The sequence below is a fragment of the Ambystoma mexicanum genome, chromosome 1p, assembly GCF_040938575.1.
Source record: "Ambystoma mexicanum isolate Mex_15411 chromosome 1p, UKY_AmexF1_1, whole genome shotgun sequence".
Classification (NCBI taxonomy): Eukaryota; Metazoa; Chordata; class Amphibia; order Caudata; family Ambystomatidae; genus Ambystoma; species Ambystoma mexicanum.
In genome coordinates, this window is record NC_090921.1 from 507,806,238 (window position 1) to 507,830,745 (window position 24,508).

Below are 24,508 nucleotides of genomic sequence, written 5' to 3' on the forward strand. Positions count from 1 at the left end.
ACACAGAAGAGCGAAGAACGGCCTTCATTAGGGGATGCCATTCTCTCCAAGAATGACCTGGGCGCCTCCTCATTCATGTCATCCTCGTGGACTGTCGGGAGAGACAGATTAAAGTCTGCCTCATCTTTGGAACATGAGTTGCCCTCTATCCGTGGTGAGAGAGGACCCTCCGTTTTGGTAGGTTTAGTCTCATCCTTAGACTTGGGACGCCTCCTTTGCATCGAGATGCTCACTCTGCTATTCGTGATTGTCATTCAAAGGGGGGGTTGCAAGGTTCCTTAGGAACGCTCGTGAGCCATTAGATCTCCTCTTGGTCTTGACTACTGTCATGTTTTTCGATTTACTGACAAGTAATTCAGTTTTGGAGGTTACATCCAGCCTTTTGGGTTTTTTTCCTCTTCTGGAAGATCGGGAATGTAACATGGGCCCCAGAACTTTGTTTTGCCACCACTTCCTTAGCAACAAATTTGGCCAAAGCCCCAACCTTTCCCCAAATGATTTGGCAGTCTCTGGGAGTTGACGGCTCTTTTGTCTTCTTATTGGCGGCTGGAGCCTGTAGGGTCAAGGACTCTTTTGGGCAGACGGCCAAATCTGCGGGATTCTCCTTGAAGGTCTTTTTGGCAGTGCTCACCACACCCTCGTCCACTCTTAAGCTCTTCTGTTCCAATATGGGGGTCTCCGCAATAGTCAAGGGCATCGTAGATGGTAGTTCCGGAGGACCCATGGAAGACCTGCAGGCCTTCTGAACGTGAATGGAGGCCTTTACTTGTAGTAATTCTAACGGGTAATCCATTCAATGTTTTTTCTCCTCTTTCTCCAAATTGAGTGCAATTGTGAGGTTTTGCTGGATTCTTTTGGAGTACTCCGCTTCTTGGTCGACTCTTGACTGTAAAGAAGTGATGACATTTTACATATAAATCTATTTAGAGTTAATGAGGGCCAATAGAGTTGAGTGATGCTTCAAGTTGCCATTCAAAGAGTCGCAGAGTTTCAAGAATGGAGACAGTCGTTATTGCTGCTAACAAAAGATTGTGGGTTAAAGGCGGTAGAGTTTAGGATCGGCATAGGCCCTTTTTCATAATTCTGGGTGAAAAGACAGTCTTCCAACGAGGAAATAGAGGAAGATATTTCAATTGGGGCCTCTATTACCAGATAGTGCCAAGCTGACGTAGGTTCCTTTGTTGGTGTGTTGGGTCTAATAAGTAGATCTTGCTGGTGTGGTTTTTCGAAGTGAGCTCCTTTAATCTTCGACCCTAAGGGCTAGGTCCACACCTTGGGCTACGTTGTTGTGGATTTTGTTACAGAAACCTGAGCCTCACGGCCAAGGTTCTCTGCCGTTGGAGAGGCTTGCCTAGCCCTCGTTCCAATTATTTGTTCCTTTTTAGAACAGCCAAAATCCTGTATCAGGTTTTTTAGGCACAGGGGGGGGGGCGGAGTGCACACTCGAGGAGGAACCCTGTGGACGCCCAGCCTTATCGGCTCTTCCAGACTGCTGCACGATTTGCTCTGCTCCAGACCTTCAGCCAGCCTTGGTTTATTCTCCTCTGGAGGGTTCCCACAATCTCCCGTTTGCCCCAGAGGGATTTTCCTTTTGTTCTGAAACCCCTATTACCGTAAGGATTTCGGCATCAGTCAGTTCTAAGATGTTAGTTGTGCCACCTCCCTCCTTCGGGCAAACATGATCTTCTTTGGGTTCTACTGGCTTCATAGGTCCAGTCTGGCTGTCTTTAGGTATAGGTGCCAGCTCCTTTTTGTTGGAAACGGAAGCAAGTTTCCATTTTAGGGCCAGGGTAAGACCATTACATTCAATGCCCTTTTTTGGGGCATTGGATCAGGCACAGGAATTTGCCTGCGTGGCTGGGGATAGGGGCTTGGATTGGCTCTGCATGACTGAGGACTTACACTTAGTTCTTTTTGTATTGGTATCCGACACGCAGACCCCCTTCCCGCTCACCTTAGTTCTTACTTGTAGCTGGGTCAGTGGCGAGAACATAGGAAAAGGCGTGTTGTCCATTTGTGCTCTGCAGAGCAGAGCCGCCTCCGAACTTTAGAACACTGGAACACTGTGCCACACTCTGCTCCGGAGAGTGGCAGGTGTTAATATGTAGCTCCTCCCACATGCCGCGATGGACAATGAAGAAACACTGTTGAACGCCAAAAAGCACCGAACGCTGTTCACTGGAACACTCTGCCACACTCCGAAAACTGGTCTACTGACAGTTTCAAAGTGCTCCATGGCGGTTTCAAATTGCCCTTTAACACATACAAGCCTGGGAAAAGGTCCAGAGAGTTATCAAAATGCAACATTACAGTGGTAAGTTTTCAATGGTTCAAGGCTTTTCTAGTGTCATGATCGAAGGTGTTATCATGAGAAACGTATAGAGCTGGCTGGCGGTTGAATAAAGATCCGCTGGTCAGCTCTATATTTTGGCACTGGTGATGTGGGAAATGTGGGTTGGTCTGTGATGTCACGGAAGTAGGTGTGGGTAATGGGGTGAATTTTGCTGAGCCCAATCATTGATGTGTAATATATGTGCCTCTATAGGGAATGATGTTCCCCCACCAATTATCTTTGCGAGGAGGACTAGCATAATGTTGCAATGTGTCTAAATGCTAATTAGATTGTATTATTATAAAAGCTTGCCCTTAAGGGTGTATTCTTTGACAGCGCTTTTCATGCAGTTATGGTCCACCATTCTGTATGAATCTTTCTCTCCAAGCTGTGTCTGGACCCTGATTAAATTGCGTACTACTTGCACGGTGTACGCTCCTTTTTTAATTACTTTTGTAATAATTATTGGTGAGCTCCTAAGCGACCCCTAGTACATTCTTGGAGGCCCCAGCGAGATGCAGTTTTCCTGACTAGGCAAGGTATTCCAGCTGCACTCCCTAAGGGTGCGGGATGGCGTTGGTAGACCAGAAGTATAGCGCTACAATGAGGAGGCCGTGCAGACGCCGAGTTCCCACAGGTCTGCCTGGTCTCAGCGCTCCTTGCTCTCGGAACAGACTGCAGGCCTTTAAAGGAACAATCGGAGCTTAGATGATTTCAGAATCTCCAGAAAAGGATATGCGAGTGTACCTGTGCACAAATGCGCAAGAGGAGGGATTTTTTTTGATGGTGTATAGGACGCACCGTCAAGAAGTGGAGGGCGAGTGGCTGTAGTGGAGGTAGATATTAGGTCCACTTAAGCGGGCAGTGGCATGTCTGTGTTAGAGCAGAGGGTGGCGGACCTCGTTAGACGAGAATTGCACATAGTGCAGGTGATTGGTATAGTTGCGTCATACTCTTACGTCCTGTCCCCTTTCTCCATACTACATGGGCGTCCCTTCCGAGGGATGGGAGACAGAACCTTTTTCACCAGAAAAATTCTTCTCTTTTAAATTTAGAGGTGCACGTGGGGTGCTGCCCTCACCCAGCCCTCCTGCGCCACACTTCAGTCCCCTTATTTCTTCGTCGACGGGAACATGCTGAATTCACCAGCGCTCCTGGTTTTGGCATTGGCCATGTAATTCCATGTGCGGATACTACTTCTCTTCTGTCTTTTTGTCTTTTTATCACAGGTACTCGGTCCTCAGGCATCACGCTCCTCCCCGGTGCATGTCGACTTCTACAGGGTTCATCAGGGCTCTTTCCAATTTCAGACCCCCATGCCCTCTGCCTACGTTGCCTTGTCCCAGACCATGGCTGGCAAGCTTGTATCGTGTGCAACGTGCTTTCCTCGAGGTCTATGAAGAACAGATTAGCCAGGTGGAGGGAGCTCTTCCAGAGATCACCTCCAGGGGACCTAAAGGACTTTGTCAATCATCGATCCAGGCCCAAGGTAGGGCCACTCTTTTCCAGCGCACCTCGCAAGGGAGACTCCTTTCCAGGGTCTCGCCCGTGCGGGAGGAACTGCTCAGGTTCTCATACCAGCACGAGTACCGAGGGGTCAGTAGATCCTTCCGGTGACAGGGGACAGTGCTGAGGGACCGGAAGGTTCTTTTACCGGCTTTGCACCATAGGGGCCAAGCCCTAGTACCGGCAACATGTCCGAGGGGGTGCATATATGCAGTTCTACTGGCAGATCCGCTGAGTGTGAAACGCCTACCAGGTCTCGACCTGAGGAACAGGGTAGGCCTCCTGATCCACACAACAGTCCTGGACGAGGCTGGGCCCAGTGAGCCAAGCAACATGACGCACGCACATGTAAGGCAGCTCGACAAAATGGCCGCCATGCCAGACATAGGTGACACCCGCCCGATACTGCACCAAGGCAGGGAGCAGGTGGGGAAATGAGTGTCAAGGTGGGACTGGTGTCAACCAGGTATGTGGCTCACAGTCTACCTTTAATTTGCACAGGGCAGATTCCTGCTGCATCCGTATGGGCAGGGTACGCAACGGCTCCAGCAGCCACCCGCTACCCTGTCAATATGGCCTACCATTCCTCTGGCCTGTGAGAACAGATTTTTTGAAAGGTTCCTTGGGCCCATGAAATCTCCTCGGATGGGGGTCATCCTCAGGGACATGCTCTGGTGCCACAGGCCCCAGTACAGGTGCCCCTGGCCCCTGTTCAGCCTCCGCCGCCCGCTCCGGCCCCCCAACCAATAGTACAGGCGGTTCCGTACCAGCCTCCGTTGCAGCCTCCGGTCTCCACACCCCAGCCATCGGCTCCCAGAACCCCTCCACCAGTGCCGGACCAAACGGACCCTCGGGTGGTCAAAGTTGAGGAGGAAGACCCAGACACACCGTCATCAGCCAAGGCCTTCAATGAACGTCAGAGTACTTTGGCCTTCCTCAAACCAAGGTCGAGCAACCATCATAGGGAGGTCCTCGCTGAAGTCCTCACGCTACGTCCCACAGCGAGAACAGGGATCCCGCAGCGAGAACAGGGATCCCGATGCAGAAGGACGTAGTCGCCTTGGCCAAAAAGGGCTGGCTCAAGCCCAACTCGCTCCAGCTGGTCCATCGACGCGTGGACGTCAAGTACAGGCAGATGGAGGGGGATACGCACTTGCTATCGACCCACCCTCAGCCGCATTCTTCGGTGATCGCTGCGGCATCGCTATACTCCAAGCCTCAGTTGTCCACGGCCTCTTCCTCTGCTGCACTGCTAGGCAAGAAGAAGATCTTGGAGGCGTACGGGAAGAAGCTGTATTGCAACGCGTCCCTGCATCTTCGTCAAGCCAACGTGGATGCCATGCTGGTAGCCGTTAACCAGAGGCTTTGGTGGTACATTGCTGATTTATTCCCAGAGCTTCCAGCGCAGAGCCAATCACGATTCAAGGCGGGACTGGCAGAGGCCAAGATGGTGGCACAAGACATCATGGAGTCCACCGTGGCCCACATTGACACCTCTGGCCGGGCCATCTGCATTGCCACAGACATGAGGAGAACAGCCTGGCTCTGTGCTACTAAATTCAACCCGGATGTCCAGGAACGCATCTTAGACCTTCCGTTCGAAGGGAGTGACCTCTTCCACTCCACCACGGACGAGGAGCTGAACAAAAAGAAAAACAACTCACAAACTTCCAAGTCTTTATCCATCCTTACAAACAAAGACCATGCCCCAAACGTACACCCAGTCACAGCAGCGCTCGGACAAGGGGCATACATACGGGGGGTTCCGTGGCTTCCAAGAGCGGAGGTCCAGGCAGCCAGACTGTTCGCCGACTCGGCGCAAGCAGTATAAGGGGCTTGGGGGGGAGTAAGGGCTTTTTGCAGTCCCCCTCCTCAGCAACAGCCTGAGAGGGAAAGAAGTCATGACACGCCCCACCGGGTCCACATGTCTCCAGTGGGGGGGCAGGCTTGCTCTCCATGCACATTTCTGCTGCCAGAATTTCGCGGACCCCTGTATCCTCTCGGTAGTATCCACAAGGTACCGCCTACCCATCCCAGCCTCTCCTCCCTCTTCCCCTCCACTCCCACAGATTGGGACAGCCACTCTTTTGGCGGAGATCAGCTCGCTCGTTGAGAGCCAGGCTGGGGAGGAAGTCCCAGCCTCCCAGCGAGGCTTGGGCTTCCACTCCAGGATTTTCGCCATTCAGAAAAAGAACTAGGCGGGCCTGAGAGTTGTGCTGGACCTTTCCGCCCTCAACCTATCCCTACCTCTACAAAAATTCAAGATGGTTATGCCAGCTTTAATAGCAGAGACCTTGTGTAAGGGAGACTGGATATGCTCCCTGGATCTGAAGGACACATACTTGCACCTCCCAATTTGGCAGCCTCATTGTTCTTTTCTACGATTCAGGATCATGGACTACCATTTCCAATACAAGGTGCTTCCCTTTGGCCTCAACTCGCCCCCAGGGTCTTTACCAGGCTGATGAATACATATACCTCAATGACTAGCTTGACAGGGCTACATCTCCGGAAGCGCCTCTCACGTGCTCATGAACACACTTCACGATCTGGGCTTTTCGCTCAATCTCATGAAGTCGCAGCTGCAGCCTACGCAGACTCTGACCTTCTTGGGGCTCATCCGGGACACAGGCTCCGATAGAGTTTTTCCTTCAGAGGACAAGATCACGGCCATCAAGAGGGCCACTACGCACTTCCTTGGCAGAGAAGTGACATTGGCCTGGTGGTACCAACACCTACTGGGTCTCATGGCAGCGGTCCTATTGGCCGTCCCCCACACGAGACTCTGGATGAGGAGGATACAGCTGCACTTTGCAGCATCATGGAACCAGGAGCGGGGCTCTCAGGCGGAGATGATCAACGTTCCTCCTTCTCTTCACCCGGACCGCACATGGTGGTCCAGGGACTGCAACATGCGGACGGGCAAGCCCTTCTGGCAACCTACCCCCACAGGTCACCATCACTACAGACTCCTCTCTCGAAGGATGGGGGGGCCACCCTAGACAACCACTGCGTCCATGGCACTGGCCCCGGCAGGAGCAGGAGTACCACATCAATTGGCTGGAACTGAAGGCCATCTGGCTAGCTTCAGACCGACAACTCGACCAGCATGTTCTATGTCAAAAAGCAGGGAGGTACCAGGTCCCCTCCACTGTGCAGATTGGCAGTCAGCATGTGGGAATGGGCCCTGGAGAACAACATCTACCTTACAACAGTCCACCTTCCGGGGGAATCCAACCTGGAGGCGGACAGGCTCAGCAGACTGGGAGCGGACAATTACGAGTGGCAGCTAAATGACCTCGTACTGCAGGAGATCTTCAGCAGATGGGGACAACCCCAGGTTGGACCTCTTTGCCTCCTGGGACAACAGGAAGTCCAACAGTTCCCCACCTGGCAGGGCCAGGGTCCCGGCTCCCTGGGCAATGCATTTCAGATTCAGGGGAACGGCATGACAGCATACGCCTTCCCGGCCATGCCGCTGATACACAGGGTGATATGCAAGATCAAGGAGTCTCGCCAACTTAGCGTCATTCTAATAGCTCCATGGTGGCCAGCCAGGCCATGGTTCTCGGTGCTACTCAGCCTCTCGGCGAGACCACCCATTTTCCTTCCGACGGGCCCAGCACATCTTCTAGTGCAGCAGGGGGGCAGGCTCATTCACCCCGCTCCACAGAAACTAGCCCTCACAGTGTGGTTCCTCAGCAGGTCACGCTAGGACACCTCAGCCTATCCCAGGCTAATCTAGAGATCTTACAAGGCGCTAGGAGCAAAGCTACCAGGGCCAAGTATAAGAGCAAGTGGGCCAGGCCCTGCCAATGGGCAGTCTCTAAGGATATCAACCCACTTGCATGTACATTGGATGACATGCTCTCCTTCTCAGTGCAGCCATTGGGGCCTATGGAAACTCAGAGGAAGAGGTTTTCTCCTCTTCCAACCCGTTTGTCAAGAAGCATCTAATGGGAATCGCCAGACTCTACCTGCCCATCAAGAGGCCACACCCTGTGTGGGACCTCAATATAGTTTTGGGTGTCCTGGGCCACCCCTTCGGCTTTCTGCAAGCATTACTGTTTGGACGCTGGCTCTAGATCAGACGCGGCTTTCAGACAGGCGGTTCTTATAAACCTGTTTGCTTAAGGAGGGTTTCCTCTCCACCCTGGGGCTACACTCAGTTCTAATCGCCCATGCAGTATGGAGGAAAGGGGATTGGGACGGGACGTAAAAGTAATTATAAGTTACTCACCGGAATGACTAATGTACTCTTAGTCCCCTTTCCTCCATACGTCCCACTATCCCCCCCTAATAAAACTGGTGTCATTAGGCAAGGTTGATCCATTGTCGACGCGTCTATGGGGACTGAGGTGTGGTGTCACAGGGCGGGTCAGGGCAGTGCATGCTCCCTGGGCCGCACCCCAGTGTGCCTCTAAATTTAAAGGGGAAGAAGGTTTTGTCTGGTGAAAAAGGTTCTGTCTCCTGTCCCTTGGAAGAGACACCCATGCAGTATGGAGGAAATAGGACTAAGGACTAAGAGTAAGTTAGTCAATACAATGAGTAACTTATCATTTTCTGTATATGGGTTAAGAAATACTGGAGGTTGTGTAGACAAACCAGTGTTTTCCGTAGTGACAGCAGTTGTTTGTTACTAAGTGAATTTATTTTTGTTCAGTGTTTTGTGTGGCTGTGGTAGGGGCAGAAGGGGAACCAAACTAATATGTAAATAATGGAGGAGCAGCGTAGCACGTGTAGGGGCGCAGTTGAATGGAGGGTGGAGCAACCACACGCTCAATACACTAACATAAGCAGAATTGTTAAGGTGGTGGACCTGTGGAGAAAACCATTCATATACTAACTGAAATTAACAGACGGGCCTGTGGAGAGGGCCAGTGTGTAAAATTGGTGTGAAAGGGCGGGGCCTGAGGAAAAGGCCAGTGTGAATGAGATAGGGTGAACGAAAAAAAGGCGTCAAGTATAAGAGTAAGTGCATGACTGTGAGTGTATAAGTGAGCATGTGTGAAAAAGGGGTAGGGGTGTTTGAGATATAAGTAAGCAGGGCCAAGATAGGAGGGGAAAAGAGAAAAAAAAGTGTACTCGGAACATATTTGAAATATGCTAGAATTAAAAGAAGGGTATCAAAATATCTTATTTGAAGGACACACCTCTCGATCACATGTGTAAAAAATTACGCCAGTTTCGCAATACAATATTAAAATACCATTTTCAGTGGGTTCATGACACGCTAGGGTAGTGTGATTAGGAATGGACCAGAGAAGGGACATTCCAGAAAGATATAATAGACAGTTCATAGTGATAATTTCGACAACAAAAATGTCGAAAGTCAAAATTTCAAAAAAAAAATGTCGACTTTTTTTTTCAATGCATTTTTTTTTCGAAATGGGGGGGTTCCCCCCCAACCCCCCTTTTTTAATTTTTTTAAAAAATTTTCCCTTTTTTTAACTCCCGAACCCCTAAAACAAATATATAATTAAAAAAAACGAAAGTCGACATTTTTCTTTTCGACATTTTTTGGTCGACATTTTTGTCTGTCGACATTTTTTTTCGAAATTATGACTGCCCACTATAATAGACAGTATGTATTCATACCTGTCAGCAACATACACAGGTTCAAAGCTTAAAAAGAGATGGGACATTCTGGGTTTTTGGAAGCTTTACGAAGAGATAAAGGAAGAGAAAAAGGAGGGAGAAGGGGACATCAGGAAAGGTAGTGCCCCACCCCGCCCTATGGATCATTTCCATGATTAAAGCCTGCAGCGGGATATACAAATCCTGTGCGAATGACTACATAAAAGGAGAAGACTGGGAAAGGAAGGGCAGAGCCCAAATCCCATTATAAAGATAAAAAAGAGCTAGGCGCTCTGAAGTACCTGTAGGACATTGAAGAGAACATGCGACAACAATTAGACTATGATTAGACAAGCAGAAAGGGTAGTGGAGAAGGATGGTGAGAGAAACGGGAAAGAACGCAGAGAAGAGGAGGATCAACAGGGATGGATGTCAGGTTGTATACAATTTAAATTTGAGAGCAAGGAGACGGACTGGAAGGAGGAGCAGCAAGATAGAACAGAGGGAGAAAATACAGAATCTGACTGGGTGGGAGAAAGTGGTAATAACACTAGAGATGGTGTATACGACTCGGGTGACCTTACGAGTAAGAGTAGAGGAAGCAGGAGGAGAGAGACGGGAAAAGAAGACAAAAAAGAGGGACAGGTAGAGAACTGGGCAAATCGCCTTCGGAGCAGGAAAACTAGAGTAGCGGTAGTGAAAAGACCACGATGAGGGGCTAAACATGGAGCACCAACACAGCTGCCCCTTCTACAGAAGGCAAATGGGAAGTACACTATGTATCCTGGCAGAAAATAGATGGGGATAATTTAGTTTACAGTTTACCTTCACTTATGGCAGGGGCCAGTAAGTGGATATATGTGAGACAGCAGTTATCCCCTAGCAATATGGGACATTAAGAGCTTGCTGGCAGTGTTGATAGGCTGGACGAAGTGACATTTGGCAGCAGGCATCCTGCCGGGGTAAAACTGAGTAGTAATATGTATAACGGAGCTCCCTTCGACAACTATCGAGCACAGGTTTGTAAGGCTCTGAGAGAGCTGTATCCAGACACATCAGACATTGGATCCATATTGGCTCGTAAAATGAAGCCAGATGAGGATCCAGCCAAATACATATGACACATACAAGAGATGTGGACTCAAGAGAATAAGCAATCATGGGATGATGAGATACCATTATTTTAACATATTCTAGTTGGGGGACTCCCTACAGAAGTACAAAGTTCCTTAGAAAAAATAGTAGGAATAGAAGGAAAAGTATGGCCTGAGATCTGGGAGACAACAGTACACTATTGTAAATGAAAACGGGAAAACAATAAGGAGATGGTGGACAATGAAACAAAAGCAGAGAATAAATTAGTAAAGAAAAAATGTGCTACAATAAGCATGGATGGGGCAGTGCTCATGGGACCAGTTAGCGTTCCACCCACCCAACAAGGGAGGCTTCCAGTAGGAACAGCATGACAGCAAGGGGGATACACACAGGCATTATACAATTCTCAATGAGGAGTACAACAGACGCAAAAGCAACCTGGATTTCTGAATACAGGCGGAGGGACTATGTACATGGGACAGCACCCACAAGGGAGAGTATATTATCCTTGGGGAAGGGGATATGGATATAAGGGTATGGGGACCTGATTTGTGCTCCATTTGTGGAAAGATAGGGCATTTTGCCTATATGTGCCCATTTGGTCAACAAGCAGAGCAGCAAGGAAGAATACAGCAGCAACAGCCATACATGCAGGATGCAGGTATACGCCCAGCGTCAACAAATGCAAACATTACCTCAACAACAGATGCAATTACAACCTCAACAGCAAACTCCATCTATTCCAACATAGGGATAGATGCCAAGCCAAGGGGGGGACAACAATGGGAACGTAAGGGAAAGTAAGCATACTACAGGCTCCAGCATAAACGTATACACAGGAAAATGTGACAACATTGGGACAAAATGAGGTACCATATTTCACTGGGATTGCAGTAGTGGGAGGTAATCCATTTACATCCTCACCCAACACATGTTTAAATAGGGGTGCCGACGGTAAGTGCAAGTGTTTCCAGTCCTAGCAATAACTGAAGACCCAGAAGAGGAGCCTGAGGTAGCAATAGCCTGGCAGGACTTTTCATTTGTAATAGAAACTGGAGGTACTACATCCTGTATAAAAGAAGAGGGTTTGCCATTATCCAATAAAGAATTGGACATGCAATGTTTTTTCGGGGATGATTTTAGCGGTTTGTTTTCGCATTCAGATGGAAAGGTAATGACATCATTTATGACACAAAAGAAGGGGCAAGGTCACAAGCAACTGGCATATTACAGTGGGTCACTAGACCCAGTGATGCAAGGACATTTTCCCTGCGAACAGGGACTTGCCGCTGATGAATTTGCAATAGTAAAAGTAGCAGCAATAACCATGGGATGTTCCGTGATTCCGTATGTGGAGCATTTACTATTTGCAAAAAGTGCTTCTGGATATGAAAATATTCTAACAAATCCTGCAATTCAAATTGTGAGATGTAGGATCATGAACCCAGCAGAATTCATAGCAGAAGCTGCACAAAAAGTTGACTACACACATGTGTAGCATGCATGGACAGACAGGAAGGAAACCCCAGAGTGAAGGAGGAAACGATTGAGGGAGGTTATATGATTTTCATTGATTGGTCTTTAAGTATTGGCCCAAATTCAGGTCAGAGGCATAGCAGCAGTGGTATTTGTATTTGTTTTATTTGTAACGCGCACCATCAGGCCCGGAGGCATCAGGGCGCAACTTGTGCAAGGTTGCATACAGAGCATATATACATACATAATTATAAACAAAGGATAGTCAGCGAATATATCAATATACATAATTTACAGAGCAAATGTTTGACATGAGACATAGAGACAAGAGTGTACAACAGGTGGGATCAAAGGGCCGTTGCTTGTAGGGCTGTGGTGTACAGAGCATGTCTCAGTACTGATTGAAGAGCCATGGTTTCGTTTTGGATTTGAATGACTTAAGAGTATTCAGATCTAATGGTGACGGGGAGGGCATTCCATAACTTGGAGGCAAGGACAGGGAAGCTTGTGCCCCTGCTTTTAGGAGTTTGAACCTAGGGATCGATAGACAGTAGGTCTAGGCGGTTCTTTGAGGTCGGGTAGGCGCATGGCGGGATAGCCGACTGCAGAGGTACGGGGGTCCTTGTTAGCCAAGCATTTGTGCGTGAAGGCAAATGTTTTCAGTGAAATTCTCTGCTTGACGGGTAGCCACTGTAGATTGGTTCTGGATTCAGAGATGTGGTGGTTTCGAGGGATGTTTAAGGCGGCTCTGATAGCGTTCTTCTGGGTGATTTGTAATTTATTCAGGTTCTCTTGGCTAGTTCCTAAGTAGAGGGCGCTACCATAGTCAAGTTTAGACATAATGAGGGTTCTGAGGGGTCTGCAACCTGTGGCTCTCCAGATGTTTCGGACTACAACTCCCATGATCTCCTGACATTGACTATGCTGTACAGGCTGGATGGGAAGGGTAGTCCAAACACATCTGGGAGCCAAAGGTTGCAGACTGGAGTATAAAGTCAGAAACGGTCTGTAGGCTGCAATGAGTTTACAAGTGTGTGCAGAGACTGATCTGACTGCATTTGTTTGTCGAGATACGGATAGAGTGGTGTCAAGGTAAAAGCCTAAGGTTTTTGTGTCTTTCGAAATTTGGATGGTATTGCCATCAATGATAAACGGCTGGTAGGATGGCTCTAGTTTGCTAAGGCGTTGCGAAGTGCCCAGGATGAGGAGCTCCATCTTGTCGTCATTGAGGCATAGCTGGTGTTGGGCCATCCAGGCTTGGATGACCAGGTAGACCTCATTAAGGGCCTTGGTGTCAACTAAGTAGTCTCCAGTGATGGGAATGAGTATCTGGGTGTCGTCAGCGTAGTTTGTGTAGGAGACACCCAGATAGTCAAGTACATCAAAGAGAGGTTTAGTAAAGACATTATAGAGTGTAGGTGACACGCAAGAACCCTGAGGAACGCCACAGTGAATTGGGGAGGGATCTGCAGCTGCGGACGGAGAAAAGACCATCATAGATCTATTACTCAGAAAGGATTTGATCCAGGCTGTGGCTGAGGGAGAGAAGTGGGCAGCAGAGTGGAGGTGCCTGCATAAGATTTGGTGGTTGACCAGATCCAATGCTGCAGAGAGGTCAAGGAGAAGTAACATTGCTAGTTTGCTCTTGTCCTTCAGGCCCTCTATTTGGGTTTTTAGATCCATCAAAGCCGTTTCAGTCCCGTGTCTGGGAGAGAATCCAGATTGTGAAAGACCTAGAAGATTATTGGATTACAAGTAATCTTGGATCTGAAGGTATGCTGCACGGTCTAAAATTTTGAGCAGGAACGGGACGTTGGTTATGGGTCTGAAGTTAGTGGGTATGCTTGGGTCTAAGGATGGTTTTTTTAAGCAGTGGGATCAGCCATGCGTCCTTGAGGTTGTCAGGGACAATACCTGTTTTAAAGGAGGAGTTGATAAAGGATGTGATGAATGGGGCCAAATCGTGGGCAGATTCCTTAACGATGGGAGCGGGGCACGGATCACCTTGGCAATTAGATGGTTTGATCCTCAAGATGATGTTTTCTACCTCAGCAATAGTGAGCGGTGAGAAGGCAAAAGGTTTGTTATCAGACGAGTCTAGAGGGAGGGCCGATCCATGGGTGGGAGGACAGTTGTCCAGTTTCAGACTATCTTGTTTGTCTTTAATTTTGGATTGTAGCGTAGATTTTATTCAGTAGGGCTGACTGAATGTTGGCACACCATTTACTATCTTTAGTGCAGGTGTCAGGAGAGGTGGCTGGAGTTTCAAGCTCTTTTAGGATCTTAAAAAGTTCCTTTGTGTTTGAGTCAGCTTGCAGGATACGGTTATTAAGGGAGTCTTTTTTCGCATTGATAATGGCTTCTTTGTAGGTGAGCGATGCAAGGAAGAAGCCATCTTTATGCTCATCAGAAGGGTGCCTTTTCCAGTGATTTTTGGCACAGCGTTTAGCTTTGCAGAGCACTCTTAACTGTGGTGTGAACCAGGAGGTAAGATGTGCATGTGGTTTAGCCTTCCTGAGTTTGATGGGGGCGATAGAGTCTATAGCCGTGAGCATACTACGGTTGTAGATGTCTGCTAGGGAGGTGGGATCATTACAGGAGTCAGAGGCAGCATTAAGAGATGGGAGTAGCAGAGGGAGGAGTTTCTCCTTGGTTATGTCCCTTTTATTTCTAGTGGGGAGGGCTGGAGCTATCAGAGTCGGGACACGGGGGGTAGCTTCAATATTAAAGGTGATGATGTGGTGGTCAGACCATAAACAGGGGGTATTGGCAAGGACATTAATATTGCAGTTGGAGCTGGCTAATCAGTCAAGGGTCCTGCCTTAAGTATGAGTAGGCTCTTGAATGTGCAAGGTGAAACCAAAGTCGGTTAGAACGTTCTCCAGATCCAATGCAATGGGATCTTTTGGGTCACCAAGTCCCAGATTAAGGTCGCCTAGGATGATAATTTGAGAGTTGGTTTTTGTTTTGTCGAGGAGGAGGGTGGATATTTCGCCGACAAAGGAAGGTGCAGGGCCTGGGGGCCTGTAGATAAGGTGGAGGGTGGCCGTTTGATTGGGCGTTAGTGATAGTTTTACTGATAGTAATTCAGCTGACTCAAGTTTGGAGTTGGTCGACACTTTTAGATCGAGAGTGTTTTTATGGATGAAGGCCACACCACCACCTCTGGCTTGGGCAGTGCTGTGGTCACATCGCGTGATACCATAGTCGGGCGGTAAGGCCAGGGACAGTGAAGGGCCGGATGCGGCATGTAGCCAAGTTTCAGATATGGCAATAAAGTCAAGATCTGAGGATGTGATGAGGTCAGCAATGTCTAGTGCGTGCGCTGGAAGAGATCTGGCGTTGATAAGGGCGCCCTTGATGAGAGGCGGTTTAGCCTCTGTTTGAGCGGTTTTACTATTAGTGGTGGGAGAAGGTGAGCAGGGTGGTGTGTAATTTTTGCTTGGAGATGTTACTGCAGGTATGTTGTAGGTCGGAATCTAGTGCCTAATCTCTTGTTTCTGAAAGATGAGGAGCAAAGTTGTAGAACGAGAGAAAGGAGAATTTATAGTGTTTTCTCAAACACGGCTGCCAACACAACTCTGCACAGGCGGCAGAATTGGTAGCGTTAATTCAGGCTTTGAATATTTCAGAAGGACATGGAGTAAACATCTTCTTGGATTCTGCATATCTAACGTCCACAGTACATTCTGGACTATCAAGGTGGGAGATACAGGGATTCAGAAGAAGTGATGCTTTACGAGTGCAACATGCAACCCGTTTCAGTAAACTGTTGGAAGTGTTGCCCCTCCCCAGTGGAGGTGACAAAATAAAGTGCACAGCACACACAGGGGGACAAGATTTAATTTCCCAAAGAAACGACAGAGCAGCAAAAGAAGCAGCTGGAAGGGACACATTTGTTGTTCCCTGGTAGAGAAGAAAAGATATCCCTTATGGCAGTGGTAAAAGGAACAACACAACATGATGCACTGCCTGAGGGTTTCAATGCAAATCCAATAATGCAAATAATAAAGTTACAGCGTGAAGCTACACAAGAAGAGAAAGAGCTCTGGAAGAAAAGGAGGTGCTCTCTGTTGCCAACTGATTTGATTTGGTGACAAGATGGCACCGGCAAGGTGGTAATACCAAAGAAATTGTTGAATGTCCCACTGGGGCAGCTTCACTACCATGCCCACTTATCAAAAGAGCACCTGGCTGCAGGGATAAGTGAAGAGTGGTTCGTATCGAACCTTTATGAGTATGTGTCTGAGCTTGTGAGCAACTGTATGACATGTCAACATTTGACTATGTTGGCATGCAAGACAGATGTGCCTCTTATAGGTACATTCTTGTGTCCTTTTTCACTTTAACTTGAGGCTGGTCCCTGTGCCCGTAATAAGGCACGATTGGCGGCTACATTTTTAGTAAGGGAGGTGCTCCCGAGGTGGGGAATTCTCTATGAAATATGTTCATGCAATGGCCAGCAATTTGCAAATGATTTGATTCTAGGAATACGGGACAAGCTGTGGCTTAGAGAATGAATGGATTATTAAAAGAGCGCTTGGCTAAGCTAACAGTAACGCTTGGTAAGAACTGCCTTTATTGTTTACCTCTTGCTCTCCTTGCTTTGCAAAATACGCCTGGAGGAGACCATCAACTCACTCCTCATGAAATTGCTACTGGAGGGAGTATGCATGCACCTATTGTTCCTGCATATACAATTTTAGATGCTAACAACTCTTCTAATATATTGGGGGAAGAGTTCCATAATTATGTGACCGTACTTACAAAAGCATTTGCTTTTATATCCCGACAGACACATCCAAGGTCAAGATCAGAGCAAGCAGGTGATGCGAACAGTGGTGATCAGGCAAGAGACTTTCCACCAGCAGCACCCCTCTATCCAGGTGACAGTGCTTGCAAGAAATCGCATCAGAAAAAGGAAAGAGGAATGTTTTACTGGCCCCCACAAAGTGACATTTGCAACACCAACCGCAGTATAGAGGGCCGAAGAGGATGGGTCCATCTCAGCAACATGCGCAGAGACAAGAGCATCAGCACCTCTGGAGATGAGGGGCAGAGCACAACATATAAATCAACTTTCTTTGACATAGTTTCAACTATTAGGTTGTATAAGAAACGAACAGGCAATGAAGGAGTTGTTATGCCACAAGGGAATGTGTTCCTGAACAAAAAATATCCACCTTGTTGGGTGCAATAATATTAACATGCATTGGTATAGGGTTTGTGATGTTATTATTTTTCCACTTTAAAGAAAAGAATGAATTACATACTAATATTAATGTGAAAAGACCAAAAAGTAGTGTGGTAAATGGGGAAGAATTCGAACATGACACTATTAATGAGCAAAATGTAGCACCTGGGAATGTCTGGTATGATGAAATGCAGTGTTTGTGAAGAGAAAGGGCAAACAGCACATGTTACTTGAGCTCCCTCATCCAACACGTCACAGGGGCACCCACTCTTTCCTACCTCAGGCTGCATCATATGAGGAAGCAGGATGCCTAATGCACCTATCAATCTGCAAAACTAGGGGTCTATTTCAAGGAACAAGTGTCTCTGTTCAGTGGGTGGATGAAGGGCAAGAGGTGTATGCAGATAATTATGTGCAACTTAAAATGGCCGGAAAAAGAAAATAATATAATACCTAATTTAAGGTCCAAAAAGGGAGGGAGCAGATGATTGCAGTACACAAGAAACTAAAATGTGTGGACGACCAAGAATGTAGGATTCAACGTACCACACCTGGCCATTAATGAGGATACAGGAAAAGCATGGGACCCTCGCTGAAGGAACAATTCGCAATGCTGGAAGACAGCGTCGTGTAGCAAAACAGAGCATTAAAAAAGCCAGGAGCACTGAATAGAAAGAAGAGAGCAAGTCGCTATTGAGTGTGGTCAATCTGGTGACAATTCCAGCTGAGTACAGGTTGTTCTCAGAGGCAATTGTCCCTCTCTTCTTTTTAGTAATCAGGAGGAGTTGAGGACAAACCTAGCAAAGTATACCAGGGTGAAGACACACCATAATCACATCACCCCTTGTGTGTTTAAAAATGGTTCATTTGATGACATATAACTATGATCTAGTTGTGTATAAGTATTGAATAAAATGAACTATTTTAAAACATACCAGAGGTGATGTGATTATGGTGTGTCTTCACCCTGCTATACTTTGCTAAGCTTGTACTCGACTCCTCCCGATTACTAAAAAGAGTAGACGGACAAGAGTCCAACCTCCTGTTAATTATATTTTTTAGCCCTTCCGTGTATAGGTCAGACGCAGCACACCTCCTTCGTTGAGGGTGTGATCCGGAGTCTCTCTGGGTTAAGTGGATGTTCTCCAAGGCAACCACCTTCCTTGTGTCTGTTATTTCCGGGTGTGCAAACTGCCGCTAATGCAAAATGGCTGCAGTTGACTCGCTGTGAGTTACTGCGGCTGGCTAATTAAACTGCAAAAGAACTGAGTGCTGTAAAGGAAGAGTGGAGGGCGCTGCGTCTAGTGGTACTCCAAAACAGGTACATAATTGACCTCCTCACTGCTATGGAGGGTGGTGTTTTAGCCAAGATAGGGAGCATCTGCTGCACAGTAGTGCCCGACGGAGAAGCATCAAACGGAACCCTGAGTGAAGCTATTAGGGAAATAGACACTCCATGAGAAGATGACGAGTGAAGCATATGGCGTGCAATCAAATTGGCTCAACACCCTTTTTGCTTGGGCACCCAGTTGGCTTACAGGGATATTCAAAGTGACTGCCTTTATCAACAAAGGAAGAGGATATTGTATGATGCTCCTGAATGTTGATGGGATAGATAGTAAGCACAATATCCCCAACATATTAACACTAATTGATATAAATGATGAAGCTGACCTGTTTACAATTCCGTTGCACAAAAAACGGTTCACTGGGAGAACAAAGGTCTACTTGCAGGTGAAGGCAAAAAGGAGTGGTTGTGGTGATTGAAGAGTTGTCCCAAACGTGAGACACAAGATGGTGAGCGGTTCTGACCCTCAGGAAGGACACCCTATTCCTTCCCGGGGGGGGTCCTGTCCCTAGCAGATGGTGTAGCGCCTATCTAAGAGGGATAGGAGGAGAGACTGACTCTAGCTCTCTGCATGTGGTTATCTATACAACAGATTCAATTCTGTAACCAACAGCCTAACAAACGGAGGGGGGGCAACCAACAGTGTTGTGGATGAGTACGAGAGGGGGATTAGATCTCGTAGTCCTAAACCAAGCTGCTTTGGTTGGCATGTGGGGGCTGGAGACATCAGGATTTATATTTAAAAAAAAATATTTACCCTGATGACTCGACAATCTTTACATGTTGGTGGTTGCCCAGTCACTGGGAAAGTAAAACAACGTGAGTTTGGATTTTCAAATTATTCTTAAAAACACACAACCCCCACTGAATATGGGGTTTGCTAAAGATGGAACCCGTGCTGTATGGGTTCTTTTTTGGTTGTGGCAGTACCCTCTGCTGGTCTTGGGGATATTGTATGGTGTGGTGGAGCCACAACAGGTCTGGTCGACCGGTTTCGATGGTTCACTAGTGGTTTTAGACCATCTTCTTCAGGACGCGAAATGCGTCATGTATTAGTCAATAACATCTTCCTGCTGGCCTCTCAATAGGGCAGCAAAAGCAGGCTGCTTGGGATCCTGGAGAGGAGACACAAAGAACATTGCAAGAGGGGCATAAGTTATCCTCAAATTGTAATGTGGCAAAGTGGTATGTCCAGAACCTGCTCAGAATCAAATTGCATGGCTAATAATTGCTTTCTAGAACTTGGTTGCTCACTCTCTGTTTTGGAGCATTGCCACTATTTAATGTTTGTTTGTTTGTTTGTTTGTTTAGTATTTATTATGCGCACCGGACCCTGGGGTATAAGGGCGCAGAAAGTAAGAATATGTACAGCTTAGAGCATAAGTTACAGGTTACAGTTACAAGTTACAGAGATTACCAGTTACAGGTGCAAGTTTACAATACAAGTTTACAATCGTATGGTGCAGATGCTGTGTAGCAAACAGGCGTAAGCATTATCGTAGGTTCAATTAGCAGTTACTGTCATTAGCCAGTTGATTACAATTTGCCTGAATTTGGAAAAAGAGCATTCTAGCCTTGCGGTAGTGGGTAATTCGTTCCACAATTGAGCAGCTTTGACTGGGAAGCTAGCTCCGCCTATGGTGGTCAGTTTAAAGCGTGGTACTTGTAGGCGATTGGTGTAGGCAAGTCTGGTTTGTCTTGTGGGGTGTGATCTAGTGAACCTGTCCTTTAGGTATTGAGGGGCTTTGTTATGTAGAGATTTGTGTGTGAGAGATGCAGTTTTGAGTCTGATTTTCTCATGGGTGGAGAGCCATTTGTGTTTCCTTCTTATTGCTGTAATGTGTTCTCTCCTGGGGATGTTCAATGCCGCTCGGAGGGCCTTATTTTGCTGTATCTGGATTTTGTTGATGATGGATTTAGTGGCTCCTATGTATAGTGCGTTACAATAATCTAGTTTAGAGATGATAAGGGCTCTGGCTAGTGTTAGACAACTGTGCTGAGAAAGGAATTGTTTCCCTGCTCTAATGAGCTTACATGTGTAGGCTGTTGAGGAAGCTAGGGAGTTTACCTGTTTGGAGAAAGATAAGGTAGAATCAAGGTAGATCCCTAATGTTTTAACTTCTTTGGCAACTTGTATGCAGTTCCCATCTATGGTGAAGGAAGAGTAATTTGTACTTAGTTTATTGATGAGGGGTGCGGTGCCTAGGATAAGAAGCTCAGTTTTATCATCGTTCAGGCATAGGCCATGGGTTGCCATCCATGCCTGAACGATACTGTATATTTTGTTCACCATAGCTAGATCTTTTTCGTAAACCCCTGTGAGTGGGAGGAGGATCTGGGTATCGTCAGCATAGTTAGTATACGTGATACCCAGATGGTCCAAATCATCAAACAGGGGCTTAGTGAATATGTTATATAGCGTTGGTGAAACGCATGATCCCTGTGGCACACCGCAGGTAATAGGGATGGGGTCTGCCGCTGCTGTAGGTGAGAAAACCCTCATGGTGCGGTCACTAAGGAAGGATTGTATCCATGCTATAGCCTCAGTGGAGAAGTGTGCTGCTGAATCTAGGTGGTTACATAGGACTTTATGGTCCACTAAATCAAAAGCGGCCGATAGGTCTAGTAGCAGGAGGAGTGCTGGTTTTCCAGAATCTCGTACTTTGTCTATTTGGGCTTTCAGGTCAATCAGTGCAGTTTCTGTGCCGTGAAGAGGGCGGAAGCCAGATTGTCGGGAGCCTAATAATTGGTTTTGTTCCAGGAAGTTTTGGATTTGGATGTATGCCACCTTGTCCAGTATCTTCAAGAGGAATGGAACCGTAGTAATAGGTCTATAATTAGTGGGTATAGTGGGGTCTAGAGTAGACTTTTTTAAGAGTGGGAGCACCCAGGACTCTTAAGTTACTGGGGATAATGCCTGTGGTAAAGGAGGCATTAATTAACTTAGTGATAAATGGTGCTAGATCTCGTGCGGCATCTTTGATGAGTTGTGCTGGACATAAGTCTCCTTTGCAGTTGGACGGTTTTAGACCGAGTATTGCTTTCTCTACTTCTAGTATGGAGACTTTGGAAAAGTGGAATTGCGTAGTGGGTTTGGAGTTAGGAGGTGTCTTAATAGGCGGTAATATATTGGGTGCTAAGGTCTCGCGTTTTAGTTCTATTTTCTTTTGAAGGTTTCGGACTTTGTTAGAGAGGGCTTGCTGGATTTCAGAGCACCACTTTTTGTCTTTGAGACAGTTATCTTGAGGTGTTATTGGGTTTTCCAGTTCTCTGAGTATGGCGAACAGTTCTTTAGTACTTGATTTAGCTTGTGTGATTCTGTTATTGTAGGTCTGTACTCATTGCGCTGGTGCCTGCATGTGGCTAAGAAGCTAGACAACTAGGCCCAGGCTAAGAAGCTAGACAACTAGGCCCAGGGAGGGGGAAAGGAAGTGGGAGGTGGCAACAAGGAGGAGGAAGCAAATATTCTTTGAACCAAGTGTGCCAGTGTGGCGGCAGAATGGACTCATGTTGAATAATGCATACAGTCCTGGCCGTGTGTCGGCATGGCTCATTTCAAAATGAAGAGAAAAGAGGCAAAAAAGTTTGCCTACCTGGATACTTGAAAATAGTCCAGGAGCCAGGTGGTATGAAGGGGAAATGCAAGTCCCCTGCAGATCCGAGCCTGGAGAAAGATGGTGCAGTGTCAGTTAGGGCTGCCTATACGTTTGATGGACAAACTGTCCTTGGGTAATTACAGGGTCGGGAGAAGAAAATACCTTGCTAAATGCTTCAGACAAAAACGCTGCAGCCTGCTCACTGGGGAGATGCCGGTAGCGTTGTGAGCGGCTGCAGCGGTTGCTTTCTTCCGCATGTGACGTGGGGAGGAGGGCGTGGCCTATCCTTTCTGCAAGCGTGCGGCCAATCAGGTGGTACCAGGTCAGGGGTGTGACCGGCACACCTCCTATCCAGGCGCGCTAGGTCGTGGGTGTGCGTGCACTGGAGGGAGGAAGCGTGATCACGCCTACAGGGAGGGGGAAGCCCTGGGCTTTGCTCGGAGAGCAAAGCAAAATAGTGCACGTCTGTACTCATTGCGCTGGTGCCTGCATGTGAAAACGAAAGCATATTGGTGCAAAGGCCTGAGGCTGGGAGAGTGCATCTAGGTGTGCAACATTCACAATAGAGGTAAAACGAGATTGCTTAAATGCAATCGTACTAGAATACTGCAGCCCATAGATGTGCGGGCTAGGGAGCTGCATTGTGTTGTATTGGTGAGCAAAGGATAATGTGGTTAATCCAAAAACATTTTTGATATGGTAAATCCAAAAAATAGGGCGCTGCCCTGCCCATGCTGGCACATAGTGATCCAAAGGATACGCACTGACGTGCAGCGCTTGCTGGCGGAAGGGCTGGGAATTTGTGTAGCAGGTGGATGCAAAGGGGTGGAAAGAGTGGGCTTCAGTGTTGTAAAACTGCGAGCTCCTGCCACTGCATGGCCTCATTCAGGCCTTTTTGCACGTATCTACATGGAAAATCAATTTTTGTTCCTGAAAGAAGAGTATGGCGTGGTAGTTCCCTCCTCGTTTGGGGCGCTCGATCTTCTCCAAAATGGTCCATTGAAACGTTTCGGCTGTGTGTCCCTCAGCCAGGAAATGTGGAACCATAGGTGCTGACAGTTTTTTAGTCCGGATGCATGATCTGTGTTCGATCATTTGTTTCTTGACCTCACGGGCAGTCATCCCGATTTAGCGCAGATTGCACGGACAGGTGATCATGTACACCACTCCTTTGGTATTGCAATTGGTGAAATGCTTTTGGACCCACGGTATTGTCCACCCTATGTCTACAGTGGTACTGCGAGTGGTCTGTTTGACTATGTCCCACTGGGTGGTTCAGGTTCCATAGGGTGCCTTGCGTGTCTGATGCGGTGTCTGCATCTGAGCGTACTGTGTTGACCAGTGCATCTCTCAAGTTATGTTTTCTTTTGAGTGCAAACCGTGTTGGCGGTATGGTGGATGTGCCTGTGTTGAGGATGGGCCATAGGGACTTAATCTCCTTTTTTATTTTGTTGAGCAACGGGGAGTAGCTCAGTACTGCTGTGATTGTTTGGTCCTCTTTTTTTCTTCTGGTGTTGCTCCAGCGTACATGGGCGTGGGATGTGTCTGGCCCTTTTGTATGTCTTGTGGACAATCCTCTGTGGGTAGCCACGCTGGATGAGTCGGTTTGTAAGGATTTTGGCCTCGGCAGTGTAGTAATCTGTCCTACTGCAGAGGCGGCGATAGCGCAAGAATTGTCCAAACAGTAAGTTATCCTTGAGGGATTGTGGATGGTAGCTGGGGTATGTGAGCAACGAGTTCTTGTCTGTGTCTTTTCGGTAGACCTTGGAGATGAGCCCTCCCTCTGATGCCGAGATTGCTAGGTCAAGGAAGTGGGTATGTCTTCTGTCTTTGTTCATAGTGAATTGGAGGTGGATGTTCTGTTCATTAATCCATTTGTGGAATGCCATGAGTTCTTCGTTGGTTCCTCAGAAAATGAGGAAAATGTCGTCTATATAGCGACGCCAAACGAGCAATTTGTCACGGAATGGATTGGTTGGTGGATATATGCACTTGAGCTCAAAAGAGTTGACATACAGGTTGGCCAGGCTAGGTGCAAAGGTGGCACCCATGGCAGTGCCAGAATCCTGTTGGTAGAATTGGTCGTTGAACACAAAGTAATTTCTTGTGAGTGCTATCTCAGCCAGGGAGGATAAGAAGGTGGATGGTACCTCATATAACTCAAATCCTGAGTCAAGGAGTTCTCTGAGCATGATTAGAGTTTCCTGTTGTGGAATCTTAGTGTAGAGAGATTCGATATCAATGGTTACTAGCCAGTCAAGTTCCGGGTTGAAGGGTAAGGAGTCAAGGACGATAAGCATAGCTGTGGAGTCTTTTATGTAAGATTTCATTTTTGGAATTTCGTTCTTAATGAAGAAATCTAGATATTGAGATAGAGGTTCCAA